Source organism: Ursus americanus, chromosome 20 (genome assembly GCF_024610735.1).
Source record: "Ursus americanus isolate L20-20 chromosome 20, mUrsAme1.1.p, whole genome shotgun sequence".
Classification (NCBI taxonomy): domain Eukaryota; kingdom Metazoa; phylum Chordata; class Mammalia; order Carnivora; family Ursidae; genus Ursus; species Ursus americanus.
In genome coordinates, this window is record NC_142146.1 from 2,877,326 (window position 1) to 2,893,955 (window position 16,630).

At 46.1% G+C, this 16,630-nt stretch overlaps 1 long non-coding RNA gene across 3 annotated transcripts in view; it reads right to left on the reverse strand.

Moving 5' to 3' along the window:
- The window catches only part of LOC148108357 (uncharacterized), a 116,070-nt gene that overhangs the window by 25,366 nt on the left and 74,074 nt on the right, over nt 1–16,630 (reverse strand). For 2 of the 3 annotated variants that reach the window (XR_015727823.1, XR_015727821.1), the window contains exon 3: nt 4,094–4,154. The exons of the other annotated variant lie outside the window; for it this stretch is intronic. This is a non-coding gene — a long non-coding RNA (uncharacterized LOC148108357). The remainder of the gene's footprint in view (nt 1–4,093; nt 4,155–16,630) is intronic. 3 annotated transcript variants of the gene reach the window in all.

Genomic DNA, 16,630 nt, shown 5'->3' on the forward strand with positions numbered 1-16,630 from the left:
AAACCAAAGCAAGCAGAAGAAAAGATACAATAAAGAACAGAAACCAGTAAAATTGAAAATAGAAAAATAAAGGAAATAAGAAACAAAAAGCCTGGTTCTTTAAAAAGATCAGGAAAATGGACAAATCTCTTAGCAAGACTGACAAAGCAAAAAAGCAAAAAAACCCCCAAAATTACCAATATCATGAATTAAAACAAAGGATATTACTATATCACCTGAAAACATCAAAAGGATAATAAGGGATTACTATGAATAACTCTATACACATAAATTTGACAACTCAGACACAATGGACCAATTCCTCAAAAAACACCAACTACCACAGACTCACCCAATATGAAATAGACAATTTGGATAGCCCCATAAGTATTAAGGATATTGAATTTGTAATTTTAAATCTCCCACAAAAGGAATTTCCTGGCCCACGTGATTTCTTAGAAGTCTACCGAAGAATTATTAACACCAATTGTATACTTTCTCTTCCAGTAAGCAGAAGAGGAGGAAACACTTCTTAATTTATCTTACGAAGCCAACATTATCGTAATAACAAAAAAGTACAAAAAAGAAAACTAGACAATAACATCCTTCATAAAAACAGATGCAAAGCTCCTTAACAAACATTAGCAAATAGAATTCAGCAAAATATAAAAGGAATTATACACAATGACCAAATAGGGTTTATTCTAGGGGTCAAGCTGGTCAATATTAAAATATCAGTCAATGTAGTTCACCGTATTAACAGGCTAAAGAAGAAAATTACATGACCATGTCAATATGTAAAAAGCATATGACAACATTCAATACTCATTCATGACATAAACACTCAGAAAAATAGGAATAGAGGGGAACTACCTTAACTCGATAAAAAGCATCTACAAACTCTGTACAGGTAATATTATACTTCATGGTGAAAGACTGAATGCTTTGCCCATAAAATGGGAAAAGGCAAGGATGGCTGCTTTCACCACTCCTGTTCAAGGTAGTATTAGAAGTTCTAGCCAGTGCAATAAGGCAAGAAAAAAGAAATTTATAAATAACAAAAAGAAATAAAACTGTCTCTATTTCTAGATAACATATGATTGCATAGAAAATCCCAACAAATCTAAAAACAGAAACAAAAGTGAACAAAAACTAGAACTTGTAAGGAAGTTCAGCAAGGTCACTGAATACTAGATAAATATAATAAACATTCAAAAATCAAATGTATTTTTTGGTACACTAGCAACGAACATTAGTGAGTGCTAAATTTAAAATACAGTACAATTTACAATTACTCAAAAAAAGAGTTTTACATGTAAATCTAAATGGGTAGTAAGGAGGGCACGTATTGCATGGTGCACTGGGTGTTATACACAACTAATGAATCATCGAGTCTTACATCGGAAACCGGGGATGTACTGTACGGTGACTAACATAATATAATAAAAAATCATTAAAAAAAAAACGTGTATAGAAATTGGATGCCAAAAACCTTAAAATGCTAATAAAAGAAATCAAATATCTAAATAAATAAGAGATATACTGTGCTCATGGATTTGAAAACTCAACATAGTGAAGATGCAATTATGCCCCAGATGATAGAAGTTTAATGCAGTTCTTAACAAAAATCCCTGTATTTTGTGGATATAGACAAAGTTATTCTAACATACTTCTGTTAAGGCAAAGGTATTAAAATGGCTAAAACAGTTCTGAAAAAGAATCAAATGAGAAAAACCAGTCTGCCTGTTTCAAGACTTGGCATAGAGCCACAGTAACCCAACACGGTGTGGTATTGGTGGAGGGAAAGAATGGAGAACTCAACTAATTCTGTATTATTGCTCAGCTGATTTTTGACAAGGGTGCAAGAGTAAATCAGTGGAGGAAGGATCGCCTTTTTAGTACATTGTGCAGGTGTAATTGAACAACAATAGACAAAAACAAAATGAACCTCAACTTAAACGTCATACCGTATACAAAAATTAACTCAAAATGGATGATGGACTTAATTATAAAATGTAAAATTTTCATAAAACTCAGAAAAAAACCCTAAGAGAAAACCTTTGGGATCTGGGGTTAGGCAAAGAATCCTTAGATGTGGCATGATACCATAAAAGAAAACAAGTTGATAATTGGACTTTAACAAAATTAAATCCTTCTGTTATACAGGCTGAGAGAAAATATTTGGAAGCCATGCATCCTACAAAGGATTATAATCTGGACTATACAGGCACTCTCTAAACTCAATATTAAAATAAGCAATCAAAGTAAAAAATGGGCAAAAGAATAGACATTTCACTGAAGAGGATATACTGAGAGCAAATAAGCACATGAAAAAATGTTCAAAACAATTATTCATTAAGGGAAATTCACACTGAGACCACGACGAGAGACAGTATATACCTCTTAGTGCAGATAAAATAGGAATAGTGACAGCACAAAATGCTGGAGAGGATGTAGAGAAATCGTTCATACATTACCTATGAGAATGTACCAACGGTATGGCCACTCTGGAAAACAGCCTGGCAGTTTCTTCAAAAAATAAACACGTATTTGCTATATGACCCAGCAGTTGTACTCCTGGGCATTTGTCCCAGAAAAATTAAAACTTATGTTCACACAAAAACCTGTACAAAATTGTTATAGCAGTCTTCCTTGTGATAGCCTCAACTGGAAACAAGCAAAATGTCCCTCCAAAATGGTGAAGCAAACTGTAGGACATCTGTCCTGCTCAGCAGTGAAAAGAACAAGCTACTGATACAACAATGTGGATGGATCTCAAGGGCATTATACTAAGTAAAAAAGCAATTAGAAAGCTCACATAATGGATGATACCATTTACATAACATTCTCAAAGTGACAAAATTACAGAGGTGGAAAACAGGTTAGTGGTTGTCAGGGGTTAAAGACGGTTAAGGGGGCTTGGGATGTGTGTGACTACAAAGGGGTAGTATGAAGGAGATCCTTGGGGTGACACCCAGCTCCTGATCTTGACCGTGGTGATGGTTACACAAATCTACATATGTGATTTTGTATGGCTGGTCTTGATAATGTACTATGGGTATGTACGATGAAACCATGGGGGGAAACTGAGAAAAGGATGCACAGGACCTCTCTGTATTATCTTCGTAACTTTCAGTGAATTTATAATTATTCCTTAATAGAAAGTTGTTGTTGTTTTTTAAGTTACTAAAGGTTAGAATACAAACTACCTGAGATCAGGGACCTTACTGATATCTGGGCATTTTATCCTTAGCACCTAAACAGTGACTGATCCATAGCAGGTGCTCGATTAACATTTGGGAACTGGTGGCGCCTGGGTGGCTCAGTCATTAAGCATCTGCCTTCAGCTCAGGGCATGATCCCAGCGTCCTGGGATCGAGCCCCCCATCAGGCTCCTCTGCTGGGAGCCTGCTTCTTCCTCTCGCACTTCCCCTGCTTGTGTTCCCTCTCTCGCTGGCTGTCTCTCTCTCTCTCTGTCAAATAAATAAATAAAATCTTAAAAAAAATATTGGGGAACTGAATGAATACTGTAATAAAGTCCTGTGTCTGTTCTCCAAGCACCATGATTATAAATGGTGAACGTCTGGAAACATAAACACCACACGGTGAATGGTGGTTATTTCTAGAGATGGGACAGAGATGGGAAGAGACAAAGTTGAGACGAGGTGAGAAAAGGGAGGTCTTATGAACAATGCAGAAATACACAGAATAAACTAAGTTTTTCATTCATTTCCTCCTCCATCATTCCAAAAGGAAGATCCTCTTGGATATTCCTCATCTTAATAAATTTTAAAAACTATGACACATGCTTAATCTTAAGAAAAAAGCAAATAATACACATCGATAAGGGAACCCCCCCCATGTCTTGATTCTGCTACCCTGGAAGACAGAGAGTGGAGGTGGCTCATAGCATAAACACACGGCAGTGAGAAAGTTAGAACGGCCACAGCCCACAGTCATGCCATGGCGATCGCCAGGGTGCCTCTGAACAGACCCGCTGATCAACCGCAGGGTGGAAAATGCATGTTACATATGAAGTAAGTCCAGGTGGCTTCCAAAATTCTTAAACTCTTAAAAAAAGCTTATAAAGTGATACTGTGTAAGCACTACCTACCTTATTTGAGAATCCTTCTTTTCCCAACTTCTGTTGCCTGTCGAGAAGCACAGTGCAAGACCTGTTGTGATGAGCACTGGGTGTTATACACAACTGATGAATCATTGAACATTACGTCAAAAACTTATGATGTACTATATGGTGGCTAATTGAATTTAAATTAAAAACAAAAACCAAAAAAACAAACAAACAAACAAACCCTAACCTGATAAATTGGATTTCAAAGATGAAAACAAAAACAAAACAAAACAAAACACACTGTTTTGAACGATAGTGGTGTTTCGACCAATTAATTGCCCTCTGCAGGCGGTGATGTAAATTCCCCTTGCCATGACAGGGAAGAGGCACTGCAAAGTTATCCATTTTATTATTAATTTCTCTTTTAACTCCTGATCTTCTGCTAGATCATGGCTGGAATGTGCCTATTTCAGTGCAGCCATCCTACCCAGGTACAAAAAGTGCACGGCAGCCAGTGAAACCTTAATTAATAACACTTTAGTTTACATTGTATCACATAGTGCCTTAGGCTCTTCAGGGCAGCTCCACCTAGACCTCCTTCAAAGCACATCATAGCCCTGTGAGGTAGGCAGGGTAAAAACAATCCAAGAAATGAAATATGATACCTTACATTTCACGTGTAGACAGTGGATGCGTCAGAAATTGAGCCAAAGATTTCTGCCTCCCATTATACCGTGCTTTTATGTATTCTGGAAGGCATACTTGTGGGGAAATAAACACACTATTTGTTACAGTCTTATAAAAAGAAAGCCAATGATGGCTGTTTCACCTTGTTCTTCCCGCCTCACATAATAGCTCAACTACACATGTTCTCCTTAAATGTAAATTTAAAATACTGGCAGATATTTATTAAGACCTATTATAATTTAGAGACCCAACATTCTGGTTGTGGAAGAGCTGAACTAACTTTCTAAAGAAATTCTACTGGGAGAATTCTAGAATAAAGGAATCTTCTGGTCCCAAAGATACCCTTAATTAAAAGAACAATAATTATAATATTTTACAAAGCAAAGCCAAAACACATCCTTCCTTTCATTAAAAAAAAAAATCTGGAGTACAGCAAGATAACTGCGCTGGAATTGCGAGGTCTCTGTTACTGTTAAAAGCCAGCAGATTTACCAAGCTGGAGGGTGTAACGTCACATACTGCTCAAAGCTTTAAGTCATTTTTTTGGTGAGAAACAAGACGATCAAAGGTTGTACCAGCTGTGGAGGAGAAACGGAGCTGCAAAATGAAATGTGTCAAAAAAAAAAAATCAATGGGAAAAGTACAGAAAATCTGAAGTGTCTACGAAGTAAGCGGGGCCTAGGATGCGGGCAGGTATTATTCTGAACAAAACCTTCCCCAAAGCTGTCTTGGGAAGAGCTCTGAGATCCGTGGCTCTCAACCTTGACCATGCAATGGATTCCTGTGCGCTGTTTAGGGAAAAGCACCAATGCCCGCGTCTCTCCCCCAGAGACTCAATTGAATTGACGTGGGACTCGTTTGAGAAGAGGTCTCTAAAAGCTCTCCCACCTGGATCATTCTGACTCGCAGCAGGGTCTGAGCTCTCCCAGAGCTTGCAGGGGTCATCCACAGCCCTTCCATCCTGTGCCGGGTGACTGTGGAAAGGGGAGGCCACAGGAGCCAGAGGGCCGGCCTTCCCAGGCCGAGTGAGACGTGGCAGGCAGCATGGTGGGGGGCCCTGCAGACCTGCCACGCCCCAGGGGTTCATCACGCCTCTTGTGCCTCTGGGTTCTAACTCAGGCCTGAGGCAAAGGGGAAAACAGGAGGCCAATTGTGTCTCAAGGGGGCCAAACGTGCTAAAAATGGGATCCTTATGGTCTCTTATTAATTTGATGGCCCGTTTCATTTTCTTTATCAAGGAAAAAAGCAAGAAAATGACAGTTGACAAGTGTTAGCAGCTTATCGCTACCCAATCTGGATTTGCGGAAATCAGCCTTACAGTTACTTGGCCAAGAACTACATTTTCCCATGTTGACCTGGAGAGAACATCTCAGGGCTTAGACACCTTTCTTATAAAAACCACGTGAATTTGGATTAAGGGAGGAAACCATCCCTTTCTCCTGTTACCACATGGTGAATGAATTCAGACACCTTTGGTCAAAGATGCAAAAACCTACACACCCCGAAAACTAAATGAGGTAGGGTTTGCTGAAGAGAGCAGAAGGAAAGGAAGACATGGAGGACGGTGGTAAAAGCGGAACAGCTCTCCTCCATGGCTGCTGGAAAAGCCTGCCTCTGGGGGTGGATCACCTTCAAACTTTTTAGGCCTGGCCCAAGGGAAGCCAATGAAGGTCAGGGAGCAATGCAGGCACAAGGTCCGGAGTTGCCCGGGATCCGCTCCACCTGACTTAATTATCTAAGACGGAGAAAGAAACTGTTGATGAGGACCTTTGATACAAAGGCAGAAATCTCTCCCATGCTTCTCTCCCTCCTGTCTTGTCTGGCAGTCATTACAAAAAACAGACAATTAGAGAAACAGTGGCAGCCGGAGACCCTGGCCATCCACATCCTGGCTGGTGATGTGGGAGTGGCCCCGACATCAGGTCGGTCTGCGATGCGCAGAGCCCTCCAGAACTTGCCTGGCATCTAGAAGGTGACTTGCTCCTCGTCACCGCCGTTGGTCCGACCTCTTCCAATTAAGCATTTCTGTTGTCATTCTTTCCGTGATACATTATTCATTGAGCATTAATCCCCTTAAAATTGGTCTTTGCAGGGAAACTTTGCTTTTTAAAAATCAGTATGTGTTTAATAAAGGGAGTTGGTCCGGGCTCTGCTGATGGACAAGCAGCTACATAAAGACAAAGCCGTGGGCCTCCGTGCTCCTCTTTGTGCGCGCTCCCAGCCCCCGTCCCTGCCACTCGCTGAAATGCATTTTCCGCCTCTCTCGGCTAATAGACTCTCTTCAAAAATGGAAGTTAATCCTTGGGCAACGCGATGTTAAACCACCCGAGGAAGAATTAAATATTTCAGAAGAGAACATGGTAAAAAATGGCAACTGCTATTTTAGATTCTTTGAAAATTTAAGTAGGAGAGCAAAAAATAGAAAGCAGCTTGTACTTGGTACAATGGATCTAAGTTCACTTTTGTGAGATTCTTGAGAATGTGCGGGGAGACAGAGAAAGAGCAAAATGCTTGGACACTGAGGGGACCTAGCCACTCCAGTCACAGTTTCAGAGGCCCAGAGACTGTTCCAGTGTCTTAGGAGTGAAAAGAACATGCAGTTTGAAAAGAGAAACTTGACCTATTTCCCTTCCTCTTGCTGTAAGTTTAGCGGAGGAGTAAAACTTGTGAGTTTGAGAGGAGTGGGCTCTGGAGTTGGACACCCAGCGTGGCAGTGCTGGCTCCCCGGGGACCAGCCCCTCGGCTTGGAACACAGCCTGGCCTCAGTGCCCCAGGCGACTCTTCTGCAAAGCAGAAGGGCCCAGTGAGCCTGTGGGCAGGGCAGGTGTGAGTCCTGGTGAGTGGTGAGCAATCAATACACGCTGGATTATGATGATATAATAATGAAACGGACTTAGGCTGGATACATTTCTACCACAGCAGCGCAAAGAGAAAGCACTTTCCTCTGTAGACCGAGGCAAACCAGGTAATTGTAAAAATGCTGCAATCATGTTTCTATCCTGCGCTTTCACAATCCAATTTATTGCCCCGCTCCTCACAGCTGCTTTCCAGAGCCCACAGACTGCGGTTAAAACATATTAGCTGGAGTCAGAATAGCAGGTTCAAGTATTTATGTATTTATGGCTTGCCTCAAAGAGGCACAAGTGATGCGACTTCAATTGTTTTAATTTGCTGTGCCTTGTCTCCGTCTGCTCAGGGGCTCTGCACATTCACGCAGGTGGCCAGCAGGGAGAGAAGGGGCTGTCCTACCTCGGAGGTCTGTGCCACCCAGCTGGGGCCTGTGTAGGTCCCAGAGGCACCTCCATCTCCATGGCCGTGCAGGGTGCACACTCAGAGCCTGACCCAGCCTGAAGACACCTCAACCATGCATAGTGAGGGGCAGCTCTTAGGGCTTCCAACCTCTGGTTTTGAGACCAGTTTTGATTCCCCATGATGGGGGTCAACTACCATGAGAACTTACTGTGGTTTCTCGCCTCACTTTAACTGAGCAAGTCCCTTAGGTTCTCTGGACCTCAGTTTCTCCATCTGCAAAATGGAGATGAGAAAACCTACTTCCACAGGTGAGGGGCAGGATTAACTCAGATGAATAAAGCACTGGGTGGTTTAGGAAATGTTGGCTCTGTTATTAGAGAATTAAGACGTCTGGCCAGTCCACATGGCAACACAGCTCCAGGCTCCCAGGTGCCTCCCTGGCCTGACTGATTGTCTTCAAAGTCCTACAGGGGCCTCCCTGCCTCCCACCTGCAGTACCCTCCCCTGAAGCCTCTGCCCTGTCCGAATCCTACTGCCTCATTTCTGTCTTGTCAAATGGCGCCCCTTTCATAAGGCCTCTCCACCTCTCTGCTGGCCAGCTCTCTCTGCTTCCTGGGCCTTCCATTGTACGTGATAAAGCCCTTCAGGCCCTAGACACAGGGGTTGTGTCTTACTTATCCCTCTCTGGCCTCTCCACCCTGTCCGCGGCTTGCACTTAGTAGGGTCACAACACCCTCTGGCTGAATCGAATTAATAACCCAGCTTTCAGTGATCCCAAGTCAGGATCTGGCAGGTTTATGGATTAGGTTCCCAACTCAATGAGACATTAATGAGCACACCAGATGCAGACCCTCCCAGAATCTGAGACAAGCCCTGCTGCTGAGGGCACTGGGGAAGGGTGCCCGACTGAGAAGCCCTCAGCGTGCCTGAAAAGGCCCATGGTGGCACTTGTCATTGCAGGAACGTGTCTCGACAAAAACCCTGGATCTGGACGGGGGAGGGCGCACGATACCCAGTCCTACACTGTCACATTGACGTTGTCAGTCTGCAATGTTCTAATTTAGAGACTGTTTGATATGTGGGTCCTCTGAACTGCTGCTGAGCTTATCGGGTTAGGGTGGAAACAGCTCGAGCTGGCTCTCACACTAGATGGCAGAGTTAGGAACTGGGTGCGGCAGCTGACCCCACCGTTCCCAACAGCGTGCCCCTCATCAAAAGTATGTCCCTCACCCATGTATGTCCCGGTCTCCTCTCTGGAGTGGGAATATGACTGCACGCCACCTCACAGATGTTGGCACAGCAACGAGCTATTGCACGTCAAGTCTTGGTGTGGTCCGTGGCACACAGGAAGCGCTCAGTAATGCTCACTATCACTGGAACGCAGCTGCACATGCACTGGGACCTCTCTGAGGCGAGGCTGTGATTCCACATGGAGTGAGTCAAGGCCCCACAGTGAGACAGGGATTATGGGTGAAACTGTATTGCTTGGTGAGCTTGAATTTTCCAGAAAACAATCCAGAAAGAGAAAAGAAAATGACCAGACCCAGGTATATCTGGACCATATATGCTGCCAAATGTTACACTCTGCTTTTTAAAGCAAGTTTAAGAAGAGGCAGTGGAATGGGGCGGATGGGGCTGGAGTAAGCTGAACGGGTTTTTCCACCTCCTCGACCTTCATTTTCAAAATAAGCTGTCTCACGACAATAACTACATCCCTAGCTCTCAGCTCGCCACCCAAAGATTAGAACTACATGATAACAGGTAACAAGGGAAAGGTGGGTCCCAGCTGAGAACCCTTGGGGGTGGAGAAGCCAGGACACTGCTTATCCTTGTATCGGCTTACTCTTAACCAGGGAGGGCCTTAGGGTCTGAGAAATCACCATCCTCAAACACCCCATGCTTTTCAAATCCAGAGAATTCTAACATCCCTCCTCAGGTAATGAGTGAAAGGGACACTGGGGACCTGAAATATTCTGGTCCAGTCAGAGGGGTAGGGAAGCCAGCCTTGCAGGCAGCGGGGCTATGGGGGCATTTAAAGGGGCTTGTGAACTATCTGCCTTCATCCATGACTCAAATCATCCCCAAGAAGTTGAAGGAAACCACTTTTAGTGTGTGCAGGGGGACAGGGAGAGAGGAGTGGAGGTGAAAACATTGAGCATAAGAACCAGAGAACCATTTCAGGAAGAAGATCAGCAAGCTGCAGGGCTAGTCTATTTATGGTACGCTGATATTAAGTTAATTTACAACGTGCATGAGAAGTTTTGCATCCAGAAGCTGTTTGTAAGCAGCACACTGTGTGTACCAGCAGAGAACATCTCTGGAAGGTGTATTCAGAAGCCTAGCAGAGAGTGATGGACGGAGGTAGAAGTGAGCTCACTGCTTTAAGCTGCATTTTCTTTTTCTGTTCTTTTCTTTCTTTCCTTTTTTTTTTTGTTTGTATAGATGTTTATCATCCACTTCTTACACCTGTGATCACCAAGCTGCTGTTTCTCCCCGCCCCCCCCCCCCGCCCCCATCATCAGAAAGGGCCTCCCAGGGCCTCACCGTCCACGGTGGCTCCGCTGACCATCAGCACGTCGCTGGGGAGCTGGCAGAAATGCAGACCCTCAGGCCCATCCTGGGCCTGCTGGATGGGAGCCTGCACCCAACCAGGTGAAGGAGCCCTGCTCTCGGGCAAACTGTGCGAACATGCAGATTCTGGTAAATTGAAACGGAAGGGAAAGGGCTGATTTTTTCCAGGCTACTAGTCAAGAACATTATTCTCAAGCACCAGTTAGGTCAGATTTTCCGAGGACAAAAATCAAGGGGAGGTAGAGTTTGGAAATTCTGATTTCTGCTAATCTTGTAAAAGCAAATCATAGGATAGAAAGGCTCATCAATTGCTGGGAGTTCACTCTGTATTCATCATCATTACTCAGTTTTCACGGGTTACAAAGATATTTCTTCTTTTATTATTATTATTATACTTTTTCTGGAGGGAGGACTGACCAGAGATGTATACCTGTGTCTGGTTATTGGACTCAAACCCACTCCTTCCCACCTTGGTTCCTCCTGGTAATCTCCCATGTCCTCTCCTGATGGAGGCATGCCCGGCTGGGCTCCCAGACGCCCATCACCTGTTCAGGCTGCCCAGTGCCCAGCAGCTCCATCACTCTGCCACTGTGTCTGCATCATTTCTGGTCTCCCTTGCCCTGCAGCTTGGCTGTGGATATCCTATGTCTTTTTCTTGCCCCTCCAGCTCCCCTCTCCTCCCTTTATCACCCAGCTCTGGGATGGGGAGGCAGGTGACACATGGCAGGAACTTCTTCAATGGTGCCCATCTCTCCTGGGGATGGGGGGAGACAAGTGAGGCTGGGATACTGCTGTCCTGGGCTCACCTTCTGCCAGCTCCATCTCCACACTGCCTCTCTCTCAGGTTACAGCCCCGCCTCTAGTCCCCTGCAGGCTGGCTGCCACTGCTACCAGTCCGTGGCTCCCCGACACTCTGCCCACATTTCTGTACACCATCCCTTAAACTCTGCTCAAATGACCCAACCTGAGTGGGCCATCTGTCTCCTCCCAGCCCCTGACCACCGACGCACAGCTCTGCTACCCCCCTCACCTCGCATTCCTGAACATCCCCACAGCCTTGTGAAAGATAAACTCAGTGGCGGTTCCTTTCACCTTCAGCCTCTTTCCACTGCATCTGATAGACAGTTCCCCAAACACATCACATTCAGAATGTCTGAAATAACTCTTTTCTCTCTCCAAATCTGCTCACCCACCCTCTTCCAGGAGCAGCACCACTTCCTCCCCCCGCCCCCCAGGCTTCCACCCTGCCGTCTCCTTGCTCCAGGACTACACAAGTCCCGTACCCCAGCATGCAATTAGGTGTCTTAGCACCCTTCCAGCCCGAGGACAGCCTGCAGCCTTCTCTCACCTGCGGAAATCAATCCTCCACCCCGGCTGCAGTGCAATGCACATGGCTGCCCAGCTGCCACACCCTTTCTACCGCTTGCTCTTGTTCACACTGTTCTCAGGCTGAGGACCTGCCCCAGCCCAGGCATCCTTCCAGAGTTCAGATCTGGCTCAGGAAACCCTAAGGGGTTCTCCCTTCTCTCTCATTTCCTACGGTCCCTTATTTTCTGTCCCATTTATCATTAAACAATTAAACACGTCCTACTTCTGGCTGCCTTGATCTGCTACAAAAGACACACATTTAACTCTTGAGCGGCACTTGCCTAACTGTCCCAACCAGACCTGAACCACTCTGCAGATGTGACTATTTGCATATCTCGACATCTCTCCTAGCATCTAGCAAAGTGCAATGCAAACAGAAGGTGCTGGGAAGACAGTATAACCCTCCGTTTTATGTCAAGGGATGTATGAATAAAAGATGACAAAGGCTGTTTCGGGTTCTTTGAGTGCCCTGTGAGCCAGAGAAAGTGCAGGGACAGTCATTCCAATCACTGTTGTGCTCCAAGCTGCCTAAAATGAGATTTCCAATTTCTGGTTTCTGTCTGCCATGTAGGTCTGGTCTCATTACAACTGATTACATATATCGCAAATTCTACTTTAATATAGGTTACGACTTACAGATATTTTTCTCCAAAGATGCTGAAATGTTTCTACATCCTGACCCTCATGTAAGACCCTCGCCCCTGCTAACCCCACCCTGCTCAGGTACAAGCCACTGCTCCTTACTCCTCACCCCTGCTCAGATACAAGCCACTGCTCCTTACCCTCATCCTGTCTAATCCACTCTCCCCACAACGGCAAGTCTGGTGATGGGTAGTAAGGAGGGCACGTATTGCATGGTGCATGGGGTGTTATACACAACTAATGAATCATCGAACTTTACATCAGAAACCGGGGATGTACTGTATGGTGACTAACATAATAAAAAAACATTTAAAAAAAAAGAGAGAATGAAAAAATTAGCAAAGCTGATGTCATTCTCTGCCACCCTGACCTGCCAGTTCCCCAAGGTCATGCCTGCCTGCTGTCGCTGTTGCCCAGCAGGAGGGCTTAACCCCTCCCCCAACTCCTACTCATCCCCCCCTTCCCGGCCCCCCCCCCAGCCTCCTCATTAACCCATCCTTCGGCTTTGTGCCTGAATGTCACTTAATACCTGTTCACTCTCCCTCTTGCCCATAAGACATAAATTAAGAGGCAGTAAGTTTGGTCTGATGCCTTCTGCATCTGGTAGATTCTGTGCATAGTAGGTCCTCAAAATGTCAGTTTCACTTTCTGCCAGATAAAACTGCGAGAGCGTGGGATTCTGAGATGCCAGTCATTCCAAGGAGTTACTCCCTGACACCCCCAAAAGTGTCATTCTCGTCTCAAATTAATCTGGGCTGTAATACCCAGAGCAGCGTGCTCTGCCCTGCTGTGGAATCCTGGGTTAGTGAGGAGGTGACAGGCTAGCGGGGGGCTAGCGGGGTCCCCGCGCCTGTGGTGGCAGCAGATGTGTCTCAGGCTCTGCACTGGCCTCATCGAGACAGCTGACCACTGCGGAGTCTGGGAGTAGTTACGCAGATGTTGGCCTTTGGTTTTCCTTCTTTATTTTTTATTGTAGTAAGATATACGTAACATTCACTAATCATTTTTAAGTGCATAGTTCCGTGGTATTAAGTGAATTCACACTGTTGTGCAACCAGCACCACCGTCTACCCCCAGAACATTCTCATCTTCCCAAAGTATAAAACTCTATACCCATTAAACTCTAACGCCCCCTACTAGGAGCCCTGGTAACCACCATATGGTTTTTATGATTTTGGCTACTCTAGGAATTTAACAGAAGAGGAATCATACAGTATTTGCCTTTGTGTCACTGGCTTATTTCACTTAGCATTGTATCCTTAAAGTTCATACATATTATAGCATGTGTCAGAATGTCCTTCCTTTTTTAAGGCTGAGTAATATTCCGTTATACAGACAGACCCCATTTTGCTTATCTGTCCATCTTTCCATCTGTCCATGGACACTTGGGTTGCTTCTACCTTTTGGCCTTCCTTCTTGTAAAAGTACATTACTTTTAGTCTGCCTGACAAGACAAACCAAACCACCTCTCCCCAGACACCTGCAGCATGCCCACCTGCATGCCCACCCACATGCCTGGGGACCTGCTGGTGCCACCCAAGGTGTCTTGCCCCAAGCTTGGATTCTCTGTCTGAAGCTGCAGAGGGCAGGCTGGAAGTACCAGTACATTAACAGGCCCAGGAGCAGCCCTCAACCGGTGATCATGAGAGCTGGTGGGTGAATGTTTCACTCACCCCTCAGTGGCTGTACTCACCTACTCTCGAATGACTGCCTGCTATTCTGGCTTCCTTCCCCTCTCCCCTAACCACTGTACATGGGCTCACCTCCAGATATACTATTTGCACCTGAATCCTCTCTCAGCGTGGGCTTCCGGGGGAATCCAAACTAAGGCCTGCACCAAGCTCACTCATGCACAGACGCAATGCTGGAGGAGGAGAGAGACACATGTGCACTCTGCTGACTGAGAACCCCATTATTCACTCAAAGCGGCAACGATCCACTGCAGTCCAGTGGGATGCGGGGCGGCTACCTCAGTAGGGGATCCTGCCCTAAACTGGCCTGTAAAGGCTCTTGGAAAATGAACGAGGAGGATATTTTCTGACTGCTTCAGGCTCATGGTGGCAGCTGTAGGCTCCTGCTAAGACAGGCCAAGTCACCCTTCTGGAATGCAGCTAGCCTCTCCCACTCATCGTACCAAGCAGTGTCTCCCCATACATGGTGATGCCACAACTATTTCAAGGCCAATGCCTCAGGCAGAGACCTCAGGGCAGTCAGGTCCTATGCAAACCTCACTCCTGCAGACATGCGCCTTCCTGCTTTTGGGGGCTCTGTCAGCCCCTCAGTGCAAATGCACAGTTGCATCATGTCTCACTGTGTTTGGGCAGCCAGGGTCGAGGCAAACCTAGAGAGGATATGTGTCCAGACTGAACACCCAGTCAGCCAGGCCACGTGGGCACCTGCCACCCCCACCATGGGACAGAGGACCAAGTGTTTCTTGGAGTCACCGAAGCCTCCCAGCTACCCTCCCATCTCTTCTGTTGCAAGGCTTGTTCTGCCAAGCTGACCCTTTCCTGCAAATTGCAGAAGATTCCATGACTTAGCCGCACAGCTCTGGTAACATTAGAGAGGCGAGAGCCAGAGTGTGGGACGTTTACAGGAGCAGACATCCTCCACACCATCTGCTGTCACTGTGTCATTTAAGCGGACTTCATGTTGTTAATGAGGTCACGGGCCATGTTACCCCCCACCCTGATTCGGTGTCTGGTGACCAGAGGATGACTGCTTTTCAGCAATTCAGCTGAAAATCGTCAGCTGGATTGGACCTGCTGTGGTTGCAGGGCTCTGAACTGTTGTTTAAGGAGGAGCCACTGAGGGGCACCTGGGTGGCTCAGTGGGCTAAGCTTTGGCCTTCGGCTCAGGTCATGATCCCAGGGCCCTGGGATTTAGTCCCGCCTTGGACTTCTTGCTCAGTGGGGATCCTGCTTCTCCCTCTCCCTCTTTCCTCCTCTCTACTTGTGCTCTCTTGCTCTCTCCTCTCTCTCTCTCTCTCTCTCTCAAATAATAAAATCTTAAAGAAAGAGCCACTGATTATAAAATGGAGCTCACTAAATTCCACAAGGCCGACTGCTAGTTCTTTCTCTGCTCATAATGTATTCCAACCTGCCCACCAAGGCCAGGAGTAATACCCGTTTATTCAACAAATACTGACTACTGCTTCTCTCTCTCTGACTTGTTGAGCTGGGGTCTGTGATCACGCAAAAAAGCCCGAGACAGGGAGGTGCCTGCCCTCCGAAAGCCTCCAGTCTAGGGGGCTGGGCGGACTAGCCACACCCCAACAATGAGCACTTCTGCCACTATTCCAGTGCCTCATGTCCATTAACTGTTTGATCTTTCAGCAGCCCTTTGAGGACGGTATTATTATCATCTGCACGTCACAGAGTGAGGAAATAACAGAACCCCACTGCCTCAATTCGTCCAAAGTCACCTGGCTATCACACAGCAAGACAGGATCCCACCCAGATAGGAGGCCCCAGCACCCACACTTTTTTTTTAAAGATTTTATTTATTTGTTTGAGAGAGAGAGAGTGAGAGCGTGCATGAGTGGGGGGAGGAGTAAGGAGAGAGGGAGAAGCAGACTCCCCACTGAGCAGGGAACCCCACACAGGGCTCGATCTCAGCACCCTGGGATCATGACCTGAGCCGAAGGCAGATGCTTAACCACCTGAGCCACCAGGCGCCCCAGCACCTGCACTCTTAACTACTATGCCACACAAACTCCCCAGAAGCCCAGAAGGGAGTGATCTTTGCATTTCCCATAGGCACTAGGTCAGCTGTCTCTCTTTCTGAGCCTCAGAGCAGGGCTGTCGCACTATCACAGGGAATCCACAAGGAAAACGAATGTCCACTCACCTTTCTGAACACGCCAAGCTCTGCTGACCGTTGTGCAGAGCAGTTTTGCATGAATAATGGCTAAAGTCAGGGTTTTGATGGAAAGAAACAAACCACGACATCTTATGAAGTGTTCATCAGGGTGGCGAGGGCTCTGAGTTGTGACAGAGGTTTCCCCTGCCGCAGAGGACAGCCCCTGATGAAGCCTTGCCATCCTGCTTTCATGAGTCA